This window comes from Cyprinodon tularosa, unplaced genomic scaffold, assembly GCF_016077235.1.
Source record: "Cyprinodon tularosa strain WSP-4 unplaced genomic scaffold, ASM1607723v1 ctg72, whole genome shotgun sequence".
Lineage (NCBI taxonomy): Eukaryota > Metazoa > Chordata > Actinopteri > Cyprinodontiformes > Cyprinodontidae > Cyprinodon > Cyprinodon tularosa.
This window is the reverse complement of record NW_024039474.1, coordinates 1,114,246-1,133,200: the sequence shown is the minus strand read 5'-3', so window position 1 is coordinate 1,133,200 and position 18,955 is coordinate 1,114,246. Positions and strand designations below refer to the sequence as shown.

At 38.2% G+C, this 18,955-nt stretch overlaps 1 protein-coding gene across 6 annotated transcripts in view; it reads left to right on the top strand.

The window, feature by feature from the left end:
• Nucleotides 1-8,807: 8,807 nt before the first annotated feature.
• The window catches only part of si:dkey-237h12.3 (teneurin-3), a 221,607-nt gene continuing 211,459 nt past the window's right edge, over nucleotides 8,808-18,955 (top strand). For 5 of the 6 annotated variants that reach the window (XM_038269109.1, XM_038269108.1, XM_038269106.1 and 2 more), the window contains exon 1: nucleotides 8,809-9,310. The gene's annotated coding sequence lies outside the window, so the exon portion shown is untranslated. Of the gene's footprint in view, nucleotides 9,311-18,955 lie in introns of all 6 variants that reach the window. The other variant, XM_038269102.1, reaches the window with a different exon arrangement.

Here is an 18,955-nt window from a genome sequence, read left to right as displayed (position 1 = left end):
AATACCTGTACTGGTCAACAGTTTTAACATTTTCCTAGGACTCAGCCAAAATGCCCTTGGCACTCTTTATGTGAAATGGGAAGGTAAAAGTACAGCAGGCTCTTATCTACAGTTAAAGGAACATGTAGCACACTGTGTCTGCTAAAAAGCCAAATCCCTGATATTTCTTATTTCAAACTGAAAGAAGACCACATGGAATGTTAAAATGTTCTACAATTTCCCTGAGGATATGGCAGCGGTTTACCAGCATTTAACAGACTTGACCTGAAATGGTTCATGATCATTTTTTGGATGATATCCGAGCTATGTACATGTAAGAGTCTTTTAAATTATATAGAAGTATGCAAAACCCTCAGACTGATTTCTGATGCATCTTTCATGTCAGTACTGAGAAAAAAAAGACATGATGGTGTCAAAACAGCTGACAGAATGTCTTCAGGGACATTTTCTATAGTGAGAGGGTCATTGTGAAATAGACAAGAGAAAGTGGGAGAAATTACCATCTCATAAGGTAAAACCTAAATAAAACAATAAAAACAGTGTAGTATAATATAGATAAAAGGAAGACACATAGATAGATAGATAGATAGATAGATAGATAGATAGATAGATAGATAGATAGATAGATAGATAGATAGATAGATAGATAGATAGATAGATAGATAGATAGATAGATAGATAGATAGATAGATAGATAGATAGAAATTAAAATGTTGCTGATTGATGGTCGATTCTATCAGGTAAGGTGATACGACATCCCCGATTCGTGACCAGACGTCCCCAATTTCTAGGCACAGTTTCAACTTAGGACCACCTGTCCCCAGGTAGAATATTACGGTAGAAAGAGGACGTAAGCATGTTGCTGTTGGCTTTTTGCTAGCTGATTGGCAACTGTCAACGTATAGATGAAGAGCAGGGCACACCACTTTTAAAACAGACAAGGAAGTTCGTTATCAGAATAGGTCCCAGCTGCCCTGTGTTATGGTGAGTGTGTTCATTGGTTAATTTGATTTGAATTGCCCTGATTATTGTGTTTGTTTTGTGCCCAGGTTAATAAAAAAAGGGCTTTGTTGTGTTTTGTTTAACTAAAGATGAAGATGAATGTAACATCAACCAAGCTAATCAACAAAAAGTAAGACAGACCATTGGCTGCAGCTGGAATGAGAAGATAGACTCAGATAAAATTAAATAGAATGATTGAAAACTTCTTCTAAGGTGCTAATCTGGTACTGTGGTTCTCCAGGGATCATGAAGGGTTCCCCTGAAGATACTTTTAGAACTGATCTGTGACCTTTAGTTTATATCTTTAGATAGTTAGTTATTTTAAGGTGATTTTAAGGTGTTTTTTTACACTTGATTTTTGTTGTTTAAATATTAATAAATATGTAATAATGGATGAAAGCATCCCTGTCCTCGTTTCCTATTATAATTTTCATTATATGTATTTATTTTCATCTATGAGCTGGAAATGTCCCCAGATTAGATTTATTAAAATAGATACAAGTTAGCTTTACTTGTCCTTAATGGTGCTGATATTCATATATTGTTTCTATTTTTCTTTTTTTGTTTTCCTAACTATCCTGCCTGTTAATTTACAACCAATGATTTTAACAAACCTTTTCACTATAATCCCAGAAACATGACATTCTCTGTCAGAAAGAAGATGGGATTAAATTAACATGCCTGTCTGCTAGTTTCTGTCTTTCATAATCCTTGTGATAAGCAAAAGAACATGTGATTTATTTCAGAGCTTTCACTGCTTGCTTACTGCTTAAGTTTTTTGAATTAACTAGACATTCTTCAGAGTATCCACAGCTTGCTTACTACAGGTTTCTTTGCCTTTGCGGTCGTCCGTCCATCTTTTAAATTCATAATGACAACCTGACCAGTGTTTGAGGAGCTGTTTCATTTTACTGTAAGGCCACATTCACTTAAAATAAATATCCAGCCCTGATTGACTGAACTTGAACATGTTTTTGTTTGTTTTCTTTTAACAACCAAATTAGAAATAAATTGTTGACAGAGTTTACTCTTTTATCTGAGAAATAATTGCAGGCAAATTTTCAGATGTACAGAGGTGTTCAACAGAAAATCACACAAAGCAACGAGAGGCTAAACCTGTGGTTTTTTAATGATTTTTAATCATCTTTTGTTTGCTCTAAAATTGTTTTCTTATTGGTTTCTTGAGTTTTCTGCATCACTCCTTTGCTACAGTGACCAGCTGCGATCAATAGACAGGTTCAGAGAACAACCTGAGAAGAAAATCAAGGCACCTCCAGCTTGTTTCAAAATGTCCTCAGAGATTTGGAAGCCTGGCAGTGAGGCATCTGTCTCTGTCCTCCTTTTCTGTCGGTGTCCTCTGCATAAATCTGGACAAACTGCTACGCTCCATTTCTATTGAAGTATTGCATTTTCTTTATGCGGATATTGTCAAACAAGCATGTAATTTGTGCATAAAATTGCTATTTTTTTGTATTTTGTTTTTCCCGATGTAAAAGTTACAAAAAAAAAAAAGCACTCCCAAAATCCTCACAGTATAACCAAGGGTGAAAGCTGTTTTGTCCTTTTCGAAGGGATTCATTTCCACATGAAAAGAGAAGTTCTGTCCAATCCCTTTATACACGTCCGTTTAGTTTGCAGAGCACAATACCCAACTAACAAAAGGCAATAGCCTTTACGGTGCAAATATAATGCACTGCACACATACACACCGCACATCTATTGTTGCTTTTGCTTTTTAACAGACATTGAACAAGATGAGGCACAGCTCTGAACACATCAGGCTCGCTGTCTGACCCCTTGGGGACAAAATTCCTGCATACACAGAGTGAGTAGCAGAGTGGATGCATAATTTGTCAATGTTGCTTTTTTGTTATGTCCACAGGTCTCTCTGTCCCAATGGTGTGGCCCATCTGTTTCCTCTGCTGATGCCGTACATATGTAAAACATACAGACCTGAAGAAAGGTGTGGGATTTTACTCTTTAATATATGCTATGCTCCTGGGCTTCAGTGGTGAAGTTTCTGGTTCATGGTTTGTGTATTCAGGCATGCCACAAAAGCCAAAAGTAGACTAGGAAGCAAATGTTCGAAACAATACGATCCTACAGCCCCAAAAAATTTCTGACATTTAATTTTAGAGGCTAGGCCCGACTTTAATCTGTAAGTCTACCAGAGGCACTGTACTACAGGACGCATTAATCGAGCAGTGTGTGTTTATACTGATAAAACTGCCTCCTATTAGGAAGCAATCAATCTTTAACATGTCTGTGGGTTATTTGTTTGGTTTAAAGCCCCTTTTTTATATTGAATACTGAATTCATTTAAAGGTATAAAATCTTAAAATTTTACTTTCATCATGTGAAACTGCTGGAGTCTATGGGTGCTGGAAGTGACTGGCCTCCAATAGAGGGCACAGTTGACTGCACATACATGGAGAGCATGCGAGTGAAGGAAACTAAAGCCTTGCTGATTGTCTTGCAGGAAAGACGCAAGAAATGTTATTGAGAATGGAAACTTAATGGATGTTGTGTAATAACGTTTGAGCAAACAACGGATGTGAATTTGTTGCTAGGTAACTAACTTAAAGTCTCTTTTGATGGAACCCAAAATTATTAACAGAGGCACATATTTTCTCTGCAAGTATCAGAACCATGGAAAACTATTGGCTGCAGAGGAATTCAGAGTATTTTCGTTTCCTTACTTCATGGCATGCTCTTGACTAAAGACTGAATGTCGGTGTTGGCGATAGATTGTTGGGCAGTTGGCTTTTTTTTTTTTATGCAGATAATGCCATTTGATGGAGACGAGTGTTTGATGTGCTGCGGGTGTAACAGAGGAATCAAGCATTGAAGGGTAGGGCTGATTTTGCTTGGAGAAAAGCTGTCCTCAGTGATAACTTCATCTCTGCATGTGGCCAGACGTGGGGTAAATTCAGGAAGGGGATTTCAAGGAAAAATGCCCAGTCAGAGCTGCAGTAGTTGGCCCCCTATTGGGCTGCAGAGCCTGCAGACCATAGTTTGAAGGTCTGTGATCTGCCATTGGTATTGTTAGTCTTACTCTCTTCTTTCTTCCTCAGAACCAAAACGACTCAGCCTCAAAATGCCTTTTTAGTGGGATTAGTGGACTGTCGCTTTTGTAATTAACGAAACTCTGTCGCTGTCATATATCCTCTAAATGCTATCATTTGAAGCCAATCGGATGGAGTCCTGTATGTTTTTTTGAAAGCAGTCTTGGTGTTAGGCCAGGGCAGGGAATGGCTGGGAGGCATGTGGACTTATCTCTTTGGCTGGAGCTCATCAAGACGAAATGTTCACACTTACAAAGAGCAGAAGAGCTTCAAGTCTGTCCGCATTATCGTCAACTAAAGCCCTTCAAACAATCGCAGGGCCTGCTTGCAGGCTGTTGAATCTTCCTGTGGGAAACAAGGCATAATCTTGAGTTGGAAAAAAGGCCTATATTTAATCAGCTAAATTTATTTGTGTAATAAAATACATTCTCATTGCCCAAAGTGGTAAATACAGCTTTAAGAATAGCAACAAAAGTCAAAGAAGCAAGAAAGATTACATCTAATATCAATATTAATGATAATATAAAGCATACAAAGACAATTCAAACAATCAGGTCCTTCTGCAATTACATTTATGAATCAATATATTTAAACAAAACACTTACCTTCCTCAGAAAAGGAATCTTGCAAAATGAGTCGAACACATGTTCGTTTAAAATACTCAAATATATAATTTCAGAAATGGCAAATGGGGTAAACAGTTTTTTACTGCACCATCTGTTTTATAAAACATACAAAATTGTGCTTATTGGTGATAATTGTGAAAGCCTAATGCATTACAATAAAGTACGACAGAAATAAAATGTGAGAAAACAGTGTGATGCCTTTTTATCATTATAAGAAACATTACATGCGTTCTAAATATTCTAAGAAATAATTAAGCCTAGACTTAAAGACAGGGATTTGATCATCAGTAAAAGCTATTTTCTTAGAATGGGACTGCAATTGAAAAGACGTTGCCCTCTTTGTGCTTAAACCTCATCTACAGGTAAGTATGAGAAGTTAGAACCTTGATTTGAAAGATTTAGGGGTTGATGGAATTTAAGAACATCAGCTATCCACCTTAAAATGAACTCAGAAATGGCTGGGGTGTAAATGCAAAGAGCTGAAGGCTGGTGGAATGAGCTCAGGACACAGCTTTATCTCTCCCCTTTAAGGAGAGGCACCCTGCTGTAGTGCTTCCTAACCTTTTTTGACTTGTGTACCCCATTTTATCTTACCATGAGTTCCCCTCTCAGTCAATAGTATTAATGATTATCAAAAAGTGGAACATACAATTACTGATTATAAACTAAAACTATTTTATTAATCTTTTAATTTGAGCATTTGATTCTTAAGCAATTTATGCTTTCTACTTCAAAAAAAAAAAGTAAATAAAATAAAATCCTATTATAAACATGTACCGGTATTTATAAACCTAGAGCTCCTCTGAGTAACTTATATTCACATTTAAACTTGAGGAATTGGGTACAAAATACAAAATAAAATTATAGTCAGGCTAACTTCATTAGTTTACTTTGTTTTGATCAAGGCAGAGGAGCTTGTTTAATGAGCTCCGATACTCAGTGTGAAACGCAGCTGATCCAAGGCTGTTCTCTACATCCAGTCTGTTCCTCTGCTTGGTTTTGTCACAGCTGCAGGTGAACTCAGACAGATAAGCAAAACTTACTCTTTGGTTCATAAAAGCGTGTTTACTTTTTCAATTGGGTCCTCACAAAGCAAAACAGATCCCTGCCCTATTTTCTTCTACTACCTAAAAAAATAAAATGTACCCCTTGAAATGCACTCGTGGACCACTAGGGGAACGCATACCCCCAGTTGGGAATCCCTGCCCTACTGCATGGGCAGGGCTCCACCATTTTTACCATCAAAACCAGAAGTGCACACCAGCACTTGGTTGACTTGGATTTGTTTCTTATTTATTAATTTCCTTCGTACTTTTAGCTTTATATTTTTATTTTAAAAATTAAGGTAATTTAAACCTTAAATTTTGTAAAAGTTTAAAAAACAATCCACTGGACTTGTGGATGATAATGACCTGGATGACTGAGAATTTTCATCAGCAAACTTTAAATTTCAATGTAAAACTCAAGGTTTAAAGTTGAAATTCTTACTTGAATTTATATTTTTTACATAAATGACACCTGACTGCCTTTTGTAGAGCTTGGTAGAGGTGTTGGAAGAGCTGACGATAATACAGCTATATATTTTTTCCAGTAAAGTTCTCTGAATACAAAAAAAATACGCCAGAAGTTTTGGAGAAAACCGTCCGTGGAGTTAATATCTAAACCTAATTTAATACCTTTGGTTTATTCCCTTCCTTAAAAGCTAGGGAAGGAAAAAAAATCAGGCTTAAATCATAGGGTCAGTGGATTTGATTTGATTTCATAAAATTCCTGTTGGGACCAACCTCAATTTCAGGACCCATTTCTGGAGTGTACTTCCAGCAATAATCATAAAACTGGCAGCTCCCTTCCCCTGCAGTACGGTACTCTTGCCATCAAGTCCTAATATATTATTGTCTATCCATTAAAGAGGATTTTTAGAATATGTTACGAGTTACAAACATATTGGCAAAAAAAACAACAACATTGTATATTAAGATTGTATTGTATCTTAAAACTTTTCTTTGAAGATGAAAATTTAAGGAGGCTGGGGCTTGATATTAAACGGATCCCAGTTGAACCCCAGAGGAAGAGGAATGCTTCAGAATACAGGAAATGTTGAAGTTGAACTAAACTGAGGCAGTTTAGACAGATTCCAAGCAGTTTGGGGGTTTTTTAAAGTATCAAATGCAGGACTCAAGAGCTGCATTGCCACCAGAATCTAATGTGACCAACAGCATTTACTATACACAGCACCAGTCACACATTTTTAATGTGATGGTACAACCTTGGGTCACCCTGGATGGGTCATCAATACAACCCAGTCATGCTACAAAAACCATATGCTCCCATATTTGATGCTCAATGCACTACAGCAGTGAGACTCAGTTAATTACATGATGCTATCTTGTTAAAAGTGATCTATCTTAGATAAATAAATTTAATCTGAGGCTTTGCTGATGGGCCTTTTAATTCAATTTCAGCATGCAGTTTTCTTGGGTTCATTCATAAAGAATCAACTGTCCTTGTAGAAGTTTCCTTTTGTCTGCTCATATAAAATAGTTTTAGTTAGAAGAGAAATACAAAAACATTCCTTAATATTATTATATCTGCACTTTACCACAGATATAAAACAGGAAAAAGCAACGCAGACGTAAAATAAAATGGACATTTCTCCAAAAATGATGAAAACACAAGATTGAAACAGGTCAGAGAGGCTGCAAAAAAGACCTGCAGTGACACTGCAGGAGGTACAGAGATTTTCAGCAAAGTATTGCTGTGTTCTACATTCTCGCGTTTTCTCAGGAGTAGAGTTGAGAAACAGGAGTATTTTCTTCCAATGAGCAGATCCAGATATGAGTAAAATCTTCTTAACCCTGGCAGAAAAGGTAGAGCTTAATCCCTAAAGGTATGTTACGCATAAAGACAACCCTGCACATCGCACCGTCAGAACACAAAGAGCACCAAACCCTCGGTGCAACATGGTGGCAGCAGTATGACGCTGTCTTTCAGTTAAAACAGAAACATTTAACAACACATGGGCATATTTAATAAATCACATTATGAGTTCTGATTAGACAGATTGGTTGTTCCATTTGAAAATATCAACCTTTAAGCAGGTGTGAATATACCTTTATCGACTTTATTTACTTTTCTTTACATTTTGAATAATGTTTTTATTACCTGTTAGCAGAAAGAAGGAAAATAATGATTAGCAACAAGGAAGACATGTAAATAGCATATATGATGTGTTTCATTAGTAAAATAACTGAACTTCTCAATAAGATGATCATGGATTGAATGACTTATCAAGCATTTGCTGATAGTGGAAGGAAAGTTTCCCACAGAACAAGGCCCTGTAAGAGCAACACGGAACCAGTCCAGGAATACTTTCTATGTTAAAGAAAAAGAGAGAAAAAAAAAACATCCAGTCTGTGACAGCGTTAGCTGCTTAGTGATTTTAATTATTGTTTCTGTTAGATGGAGCTCAAACTGTTCATATTTTCTGCTTATCCTCTTTGCAGCTGATCCGCGCCGCTACAGATGGTGGATGGACTGAAACAATATGAATTAAGCTTTACCCAAAAGAAACATTTCAATTTGAACAGTGAGGCTCAGGCTGCCTTGTTTATCTAACTGTTTAATTAACAGCTTGGGTAACCTTTAGCGGCCAGTCTTTCCTGCTGAGAAATAACTCATTTATTTACATCAATCTGCCTTTCCTTTTGTTCCTCAATGCACAAAAATAAATAAATAAAAAAAGCAGTTTTGTGACTTATCCAATTAAATGACTGGACGTCCTCATAGGTATGGCTCCTGTAGGCTTAATGAACAGCTTCTCTAAACAAAAGAGGGAAGGATGCTGAGGGGGAACAGGCAGGTGGCATGAGAGGAAGCTCTGACTCAGAGTTAATCCACATCTGGTGATTAACTATTTATTTTCAGTTTTTTCTAAAAAACCTTTAAAAAAAGGATTTTAATAGGTTGCATCAAACGGATTGAGTTAAAGCGTCCTGTTAATGAGGCTTCCCATGTTGTTTACAGGTGCCACCGTTTGCTTGTTGCTCACAGACTAGGGGTCAGAGTTGACCCTCGTCTGTATTTACGGCCTGATAGGCAGAGAACAGGTTGAGGCTGAGGACTGGATGCGCAGCTTCCCAGCTGACAAGCGCGTATCGGACAAAAGCGCAGCAGAGCGGATGGCGAGCATCCGCATCCTTACCGACTGAGGATTTTTTTTTTCCTTTCTCTCTCTAAATTTTCTGCACAGCTGCTTGGCGACAGGAAATATATATCCGCGTTATCTCCTGAGGGAGGAGGACAGATGCGTGGCTGGAGCTGCTGCCTGAGCTGATTCGCCGGGAGGACTGGGAAGATTTCGGAGCGTTTCTAGCGGAGCTGGCAGCGAGAGGTCCGCGACGCACGGCCAGGCACGAGTCTGTGGCTCCGAGACGCGCGCATCGGTTTCAGCGTCTGGAAGCGGACTGAGAGGAGCCTGTGCGCACAGAGCAGAAGAATAAAGTCGCAGCCAAATTTTCTCTTTCGGTTTATTGTGCGCTCTGCTGCCTGCAAGTTAGGAGCGAAGCGCACCGCTGGAAGTTTATGCGCCTCGGAGAGACCCGCTGGATCCTCTTACAGGTCAGTGCTCCATCATTTCCCCCAATTCTCCCATTTTATATAAATCTGCACAATGATTATTGTAATTCCGATTATATCCCTTTTATTATCATGCTTTACTCTCCTTCTATATTCCGTATTCTTTGACAAGACGCACTGTCCCGTTTTCCATTTTTCTCACTGATCTATATGAACAAGATGTATGATGTTTGATTTTCTTTCTTCTTTCTTTTTAAGCAGTGAAACCCATGCCGGTTTAAGATATTTCCCAGTCGGTTTGATCCAGGGTTTTCTGTGCAATAGGAAGTTTAATAATAAAACACACAGAGTTCCTAAGGAGCAGCCTATTTGATTTACAAGCTCTACCAAATTATCACGTTTTTTTTTTTTTTTCTTTTTAGCTTTAGCGGGAATATTCAGGAATATGAACACATAGCAGAGGTTCATTTGGTGGTTTGCAGCATAATTACACTGGTAATGAAGAATGAGACCAACCATCCCCTTATTCTGCATCCCCTCTTACTTTTGAACATATGCAGACCAGTAAGAAATAAAATTAAATAACTTATTGTGATTAGAACAACCCAGCAGCTTCCATTGTCACATAAATTAACCACTTTTTTTCTTTTTTAATTTAGATTTAGAGCGTTTAAATTCAGTCATCCGTAGTTTAGAGGGTTTCAGCTATAAGATGTAGTGAAAAAACTTCAAATGAGCTTTGTGAGTAAGATTTTAGAATGCAGATCCAAAGCTGCTTAGGTCTGAGAGGAGCCTGACGAGCAAGCAAAACTAGAGCCAGATATCCTGCATTAGACCCAACTCATGATATTTGTTTCTATAAAACAAGAGGTTTCGGATTTCTGGTAATTTTCCTCCTCTTTCAAGCAGGGAATGGTGCTAGACTGCTAAACATGGAGACAGATTTTGATCTGATATGACTCTGACAGGGATCAGGCTAAACACAATCTGCAGATACATGCATCTGGGTCCACATGATAGCCCAGGAGGACAAGTATATCTCTTCAGCTAAATTGATTTATGGCTTTTGTCCCCAGTGTGATTGAGGAACTGCAGCGGTTGAGGCCACTTTGTGTTTTATGCTCCACGTCTGACAACGACTGGAATCATAAACTAATGCGGATTTTCACCACTTCGGGCGTGCTTGGTGAATTATGCCCGCCAATAGGTTTGTTGCCCCCAGTTCACACCTGCCTCCCTGCAAATCATAACACGTGGATGTATATGGATGTAAAAATAAGTGTAAGAAGATGTGACAAGTGTTTTATGAGAACCAATAAACTCTCTGAGACAACAGTTTGTCTTTCTTTGGCACCCTGTAGTAGCACGGCAGTCACATCTCCTTTATGGATCATAGCAAGAACTGACCTCCATGTACAGCAAACACAAACCAATGTGACTCATTTTAGGCAGCCAGGGTTTTGCTGATAAATCACAAATGTCGTTTTGACACTTTCAGAAACACACCTGGATTCAAAAAGGTCTCAGTGGCTCTTTGTTCATCAAAACATTTAGCAAAGCTGTTTAGAGAGAACTAGATGTAGATCCCTATTTATAGAGAGTGCCACAGTATGGCAGATGGCTACGCATCGAGCACTGAGACATTTAGGCTTTCTGCTGTGACCTCTTATTGAGGCTTTAATCTGACTCCTCAGCTTTTAAAGTCATTTTATTTAAAGTAAACGAATAGAAGCAGGTGACTACATTTACAAATCCGTGGAATGATTCTACGGTCAATGATTGCAGTTTGAAAATGTCTAATTTATACAGAAGTTGTATATGAACTGTGTTCATTTCCTTGAGTGATTTCTTTTTTTTGGGGAGAATTTAGTATTCTGTGTGATGATAACTGCCTCTTACCAAGTTGAATCCTGCCTTTAAGCATTTTTATAGACTGTGGAAAAGCAGAGAGGTTGAATTTCCGCCCTACTTACACATGTGGAAGGTGGAAGGCCATTCCATGCACAGGCATCTCGCCTACAGCATCTCGCCTTTTTTTTTTTACTTTGGGGACGCTGAGTGTGGCTTTGGAGATGACCTTTGGGATTAAAACATTTGATATGCCACACAGCGTGGCCTAGTCGCCTGTTTCAACACGTCGGAGCAAACATGTGAAGGTTAATGCAGCCTGACAAACTACCAACAGTTCCCTGGGCTCGACGGATCGGTTCCATGTCATATTTGCTTTACATAATTGCTGCCCTATAATCTGTTGCTATTAACACAAATCCTGGTTTGCTATTGTCTGCTGTATTCTCTTGTTCACCTGCTTTTTCGCTGGGTGTGTTTTCCCTTCATTCCCACGAGAGCAGCATGATCAATATTGGAAAAGTGCATGTGAAGAGCGGCGTGGTGCAGTCTTTAGGTCGATTGGAGTTTAACATAACCAAGTTTTTCTAACTCCCCTCAGCCGATAGACTCTCCTGTTCGCCCTAAAGGCCTGCGGACAGAGGATTACCTGAATTGAACACAGTGATGGCACACCTGCAACAAAGTTGATCCTGTTTAGTGATCATCATGAAAGGAAAAAGGTGCTGTGTGGGATTTGTACAAGTTGCCAAATTATTGCTGAAAGTCACCCTCGGATTTGGAAGGGAGCGGATTGCGTGCTCTTGAAATGTGCTTAGAGAGGGGATATTTAGTGACAGCACTTGATGCATTGCCATAGTCCTTAACTACATTGTATGCTGCACGAGGAAAGCAGAAAATACTATAAAAAACATGGCATATGCTTTATGCACAGCCTCTTTTTTTGTGTAACATATTTATTTCTTACCCAATTCATAAATATGTTGATAAATTCACTACAGAGGAGCTTCAGACAGCTAAGAATATAAATGGGTTTTTTTATTCACATAAAGATGAATGTTCCATGTTGACGGGAAACATCAGAAATTGGGCTCTGATTGAACAGGACGGATGAGTGTTCTCAAGGCGAAGGCTATTGTAGCTGTCGGGTGGCTGTTGTGCAATGCCTAGCGTGATTTATTGCATTGTGCATAACATAAACTGATCCTGCATCTCATTGCACTCATATGTGCAGATGTTTTGGTGGCAATGTTTTGCGTAGGTGTCTGCAGACAGAACAACCAAGGTGGTAATTGTTTGTGATGATGTGGCAGCCATTCTGCAGCTGGTTTATTTTAAATGAAGAAAGGCGTATATTCAGACATGAGAGCCCTTTATTTATTTGTTTTTTTTTTTGCTTTGATTGGAGTCTATGTGGCCAAGGCACGCTGGGATTGAAGTCACCTGCCACCCAACCACAGGATACCGTCCTGCTGGTTCGGTTCTGGATGTGCTCACACTGTTATAACCTACAGATTACCATTTATGGCTCAGCGTGCTCCAGTGGGCTTTCTGGGTCAAGAACAAGCGGAAAGATTGGCAGTGGGTTTGACTTTGAAACAGTAAACCTCTCCCTGCATGTTCCAGGCTAAAGCTTGGTGAGGAAAGCCAAAAAGAAATGTGCTTACTTGTGTCATAGGGAGAATAAAATAGAAATTCATCATGTTCTCTGTTTGTGAAAATTGCCCAAAGCGGTGTGTAAGTCCAGCCTTTGTGAATATAGCAGGAATTATATATGAAGCCACAAACTGTTCTGTGTTGAAATAATGTCAGGGGTCAGCTAGCAACTACAAAAATATTCAAAATAGTTTTATTTAAACTTTCTTCCCTCTGCCTTTCACTCTTGTTTGTTTTTGCGTAATACCGCATCACATTTTTAGTTGCCTCTTGCTCACAAAGCAGAGTTAGCTCTGAAAAGGGGATCCTCAGAATAGCTTCAGCCTGCCAAGGGCCTCCGGTCTGGTCTTTTGTGACCCCTGGACAGCCCAGTGGGAAACAGAGCTTGTCAATGAAGCCGCTTGATGTCCTCAATAATTCAACCGACACGGCCTCCGCGATGCTGAACACCTCATGTCGGATCTGTGACGAAGGGCGATGATAAGTACGAGCGTGTGAAGGCAGTCAGAAACACATTCTCAGTGGCTCTTGTTTTTTTTTATTTTCTCACAAGGGCGAAGAGGGAAAAAAAATGGAATATCAGGCTACTGAAGAGTGTAAAACTGGAGCCTCACAGTCAGTGTAATAGTACACAGGTCAGCAGTCTTTGACTTCCAGAGGTGTGCAATGTGTATTCAGGAGTCGCTCTCTGGCCAATAGTTGCTGGGCGAGACTTTCCAAGCCCCCAACCCCCAGAAAGTTGAGAAACCTCTGCGATGCAATGAATTTTCAGATTGATGTTTCTTTTATAAGGCTTGCAGTGTTTCTGTATTCTCATAGTGTGCCATCATGACCTACATACTCTCTAAAATGCTGACAACTAAAGAATAAAACCATCTAGCTTCTTTTTGTATTGTTTATGCGGCACAATTGCTTAAAGGAAAAAAAAAAACGCTCAATAGAAGTTTTCATTCTGTGTCTGTGGTATTTACCTGCTTTAATTTCATACCCTCAAGAAAGTATATTGATTTATTTTGGACCATTTATGTGCATCTGTATTTCTAGTTGTACATCAGCATCTTTATTTGGTCGGATTTTGTTGTTTCCCGTAGTTGCTGCTTTCTCGCTGGAGTATTGCATTCCCATTGCAGTAGTTATGGCTTAAGTTTTCCACCATAGTCTGTTGTCTGAGATTGTTATGATTGCTGTGTGTATTCCATCTGCCTCTGCATATTCTAAGGGAGGAAGGGTTAGTTTGTGGTACAATCATGCGAGATGCATTTGAATGACACCCAGTGTCAGCACTTTGGAATAGCTCTCCGTATTTGAATTTTTATCTTCTAGCCAGGTTTGTATGCTCACAGCATTTCTAATGTAGCTCGAGTCCTGATTTGCAGCTTGTGTCTCAGTGCTCTGTTAATAGGCTCTGGCAGCAGATGTCCAGATTAGACCCGGAGCTGGAGTGATATTTGATTAAAAATTGTGCAATTAAAAATGCACTTCTCCCTGAATAAATAATATTCTTTCAATGATTCCCATTTTTCCTCTCAATCAGTTAACTCCATTTTCCTTTGTTTACCAGCTTTACTGTATACATAAATGGTTTCATTTTTTGCACTCCCTCTCTGTGGCGCTGAGATTGCTCTCTCCCGCCATCACATTGTAGGCGCAGTATTACTACAATTTAATTTGTTTCCGTAACAACCGGTCGATCATGGATTTTGTCTGTAAATTGCCACAGGTCTGCGTGGCTGAATTTGTTTTGCACAGCGTGGAGTTGTTTCTTTCTGAGTAAGCATTACTTGACAATTTGTTGATGCTGTCTTGCAGGATTTTCAGGAAAACCAATGCACATGAACTACATTACTTCCTCAGATCCAGTATGTGAATCGGCTTTGGATCTGCACTGATTTCAGAAAGCCAGGCTGTGGTCCATTGAATTAAAACTGTCTGGTGTAATTGGTTGTGTGATATGGAAAGGAGCACCTATTTTGATAAGGGCTGGGTTCAGTGGCTGTAGCCTTGGATACAGATAAATGCTGTCGCTGGTATGTATGAATTCACTGCATAACCTGTTATTACCATTTGGGTTACAAGCAGAGACTGCAAAAGAAACATTAAAAAGCCCTTTCTCACTTGTCCACACATAGCAATTATATTTCAGAAACTGAATTTGGCTGTGCTTGCATATTATTTATTTCTTTTTCTTCTCCTCACTAAAGGATCCATTGAATGCAGAACTCATATGAGTCACTGGTAAAGAGTTTTTTGGGGGATTTGTAAACACCCCTGCTTAGCTTATTGTGCTGCTTATTATGTTATCTTAGAACTGGCACATACACTTCTTTTTTCATTATTTAATTCACACATAAAATACGCTGAGCAATAAAATGGTGAGGATTTAATGTTGACCATTCTGATTTAGCAGAGAGGAAAAAGACAGATGCAGAAAAACAGAAAGCTCTGGGTCCAGCTCTGCTTCTTTTAATCTTTTGTTTTTCTAGGCTCTCTGTTTCTTGGTTTATCTTTTAAATGTGCTGCATCCATGAGGGCTGAAGCTTCAAGCCCCAGACATGTGGAATGATCTGAAGTGACTGTATCAGAGATTTGCATCACTTTATTCCAGTTGTGAATATTCTCCATCTTACACTGAGACAGGAAATCCAACACGGAGCAGGATTTCATCATCATTCATGAGTGCAGTAAGCTCATCCCTCAAAACAATTGCAGAATAGACTTTCGCTGCAAGACAACATATATTCTGAGTTCATGTCTGAGTTTAACCTTTTTATTCATTTATCTAATGTTTTGTTGCATATTGGATAGTTAAAATTAAATTTTTTCATATCAAGTATTTCTAGAAAAAAACAACAACACAAAAGTAACTGTAATGAACAAATTGTGCTTTTAATTCCATAAAAAAGTGTAATTATTAGAGCTTTTGGTTGTTGATTTTACAGTGAATTGTATTTTCAGAGGTTTCTTGAGGTTCATAGGATCTTCTGAAAAATGATAAACGCGCTTGTAGATTGGTTCGGGAGCAGGGACTGTACAGTACCTCTGAGCAAAGATAAAATTCCTCCCCAGGCACTGCAAGCTGCTCGCTGCTGGGTTAAATGTAAACAAGATTTTTTCTAATTAAAAGTACAACTGCTGAAATTGTTTTCTGGAAACTTTGCACAGCTTTTTTTCCCCATGTATTCTTATTCATCTCCAAAGAACGCAGAACTTGACTAATTAAGACCCAGCTTAAACCATAATGAGTCCCTGGGTTTTAGTGGTAAGAAGATTTTCCTGGAGCTATGAAAATACGTTTTTGGTGGTATAACCAGACACATGATGGGTTCCAAACATTGCCAAACATTGTTTTTTTTGGGATGAACGTCTAGGTACAAAAAAGAATTGCAAGTCATTGTTTCATTAGTTAACTTTAAGTCCATTGAACTAATTGATCAACTAATGATCATTTGATAAATTGCAGGTATCTGGAGAACCTGTTGCAAGGCCATATTTTTTTATAAAATATTATATATATATATATATATATATATATATATATATATATATATATATATATATATATATATATATATATATATATATATATATGAATAAAACCTAAGAAATAAACAAAAAATTATGGTTTTCTCACACATTTTTAAACTTAGACATATCAATTAAAAGCAGAAACCTGTAAGGTTGCTGAATAAAAAAAAAAAAAAATGATGGACAGAACCAAAATAGTGAGACACTAATCCCCTGTGAACAGAGATATAAAGACACGATATGTCTTTAAATGCGTGCCTGGCATTCTGTCAGACTTAACTTGCCCTTTTGTATCACTGAAGTGGATATAACTGTTGTGCAGCTCTCTGTTTTCAGCATAACCCAGCAATCAGAGGTGGGAACGACTTTTTTTGCCAATAGTTATGTTTCAAAATCTGTGGCTCTGGTTGCTTTAACGGAACTTTTAAACAGTATGTAGTCATAATGTTTAAAATTACATTATGTAATTGTCATAGTTATAGTATTATGCATTTCTGTATCATCACTGTTTTGTGTCATACTGTTCACTTTTCTGTAGTCGGATTATTGCCTTCCCAGCAGATCCTTCATATACGGTTATGAAGCTGATGCTGCTCCATCATGCAGCACGGCTGAATGGGCACTATTAAGGTGATAAGATGACGACCTTATTAAAAGTTTATTCTTACAAACAGAAGTGCACAAAGTGTCTTTTTTGCAGGCTTGTAGCCATTGAACTAAAATAATCTTGCTTCAGACTCAGGATCATTTTGCGTTTCTTTTCCAGCATGCCTCCTGCATTATTATTTGCTCTTATAAATACGATGGGCTCTGTTAGCTTAAAGGTGAACAACAGCATCCAGAAATGTCTGGAGGCTAAAAGGAAGTAAGTTGGCCCCGGACCCCGTGGATGTGTTGCGCATAAACAAGTCTTTGTTGATTGATCAGCAGCTATTTTGATGGAACAAATTTTAATCTAACACATAAAAATATAATTGGAACAAGTAATTGTTAGTCCATTTCTTGCATCCCTTATTCAAACCATGGGTAAATGAACAACAGAGCAACTGCTCCCCTTTTTTTAAATTTGGAGAGCAAATGTATGTTTTCAGCCTTTCCAAAAAAAAATTCTATGGGTGCAGTTAAACCAATTCTGATTTATAAATCATAACATTTTACACAAAACAGCAACTTTTTAGTATCAGTTGAGTTAAAATCTGATTCTGAAACTGAAGTTTATTTATCTCTTCAGTTGCTAAGTTCCCATTAATCATAAGAAGTAAAAGAAGCAAAATCTGAAACAGGTCTTTACACATTATGTCCCAATATTTCTTAGAGCAGCTTACTCGACCATTGCAGTGATCCCCCCATGCAAATAAGCTGAATAAACTCTCTAACTAGGCTGCTCAAATCAGCCAACAGTATGTCCAATTCTCTGGAGGAATTGAACCAAAAGAGTGGGCCTCATCTCAACCCTTTAGGCTGCTGTAGCAGGACTGTTTAAAGTTGTGTAAACCAAAATATTGCATCATATAGGGGATGCAGGCATGCTTCAGAGATATTCCTCTTATCTGATGGTTGTGGTGGTAGGAGTGGGTAAAAGTTCAGACACAGTTGGATTCAGACACTGATTTATACGTTGTGAATCTGTTCAAGCCAATATGTCTAAGCAAACAACACTTTTTACTGCTAGGTGAGTTAACGTGCTATAGGTAAGCAACATTATTGTTGTTCTTTTTAGTGAATGGCTGTTACACCAAATGAATGATGCATGGATGATGGTCAGGAATGTGGGCTTTGAGGCACATGTGATCTAATCAATATGTCAGTTAGACCTATTTTCATCAAGTGAACATTTAGACCAGACTTAATACTCGTTAAGCCAAGGCCTGGAGGGTGATGCCCCTTTTCACCTTCTGTTGAATTTTGTAAAAAGTGGTCCATTTTTTTTTTCTCCCAATTTTCCTTGAAAGGAGTAGGCTTTAATGCTTCTAAAACTAATGGCTAATACCGTTGTTCTATCAAACATGGCAGATCCCTTCAAAAGAATTGTTTCAGGTCATGATGTCGCGCTGCTCCTCATGGCTGGTAACTGGGAACTGCAGTAGCGAATCAAACAAACCACTTATGGATCCTTTTTGGATGTTTTCGGGCTATACTACATATAGTAGCCACTTTTATAACCTCCATGCTTTATGCACAGTTATACCTTTACAAATTGCGCTGAGCAGAGTTGATGATATACAGCGTAAATATTATAACCAAAGGCCCATTTATAGGCAATTAGCATTTATGTTTGAAAAGATTCCCTTTTACAAGCCTAGAATAACAGCAATCTAATAACAATAATCTCAGCTCTCCTTGTGCAATGACTCTCTAAAACTATTGTGGATTAAATATGTTTCAACTGATTGAGCCCGGATTCGCTGTAGGTATAGTAGAGATGTGGGTAAACACAAAAAAATACAAAAAATACAAAAAAAGCAGGATTTCTTCGTTTACATGCAAATAAATAAGACATAGTTTAGATATAGCTGTGATACTGGTCTTATTGGAAAAATATTCTTTATAGTCTTAATTTTAAATGGTACTAACAGGTTGTATTTAAATAATTTTGGAGCTATTTTTGGTTTATTCTACTTGTGTTTTTTCATTTCATTGTAAACAGGGCACGGTTGG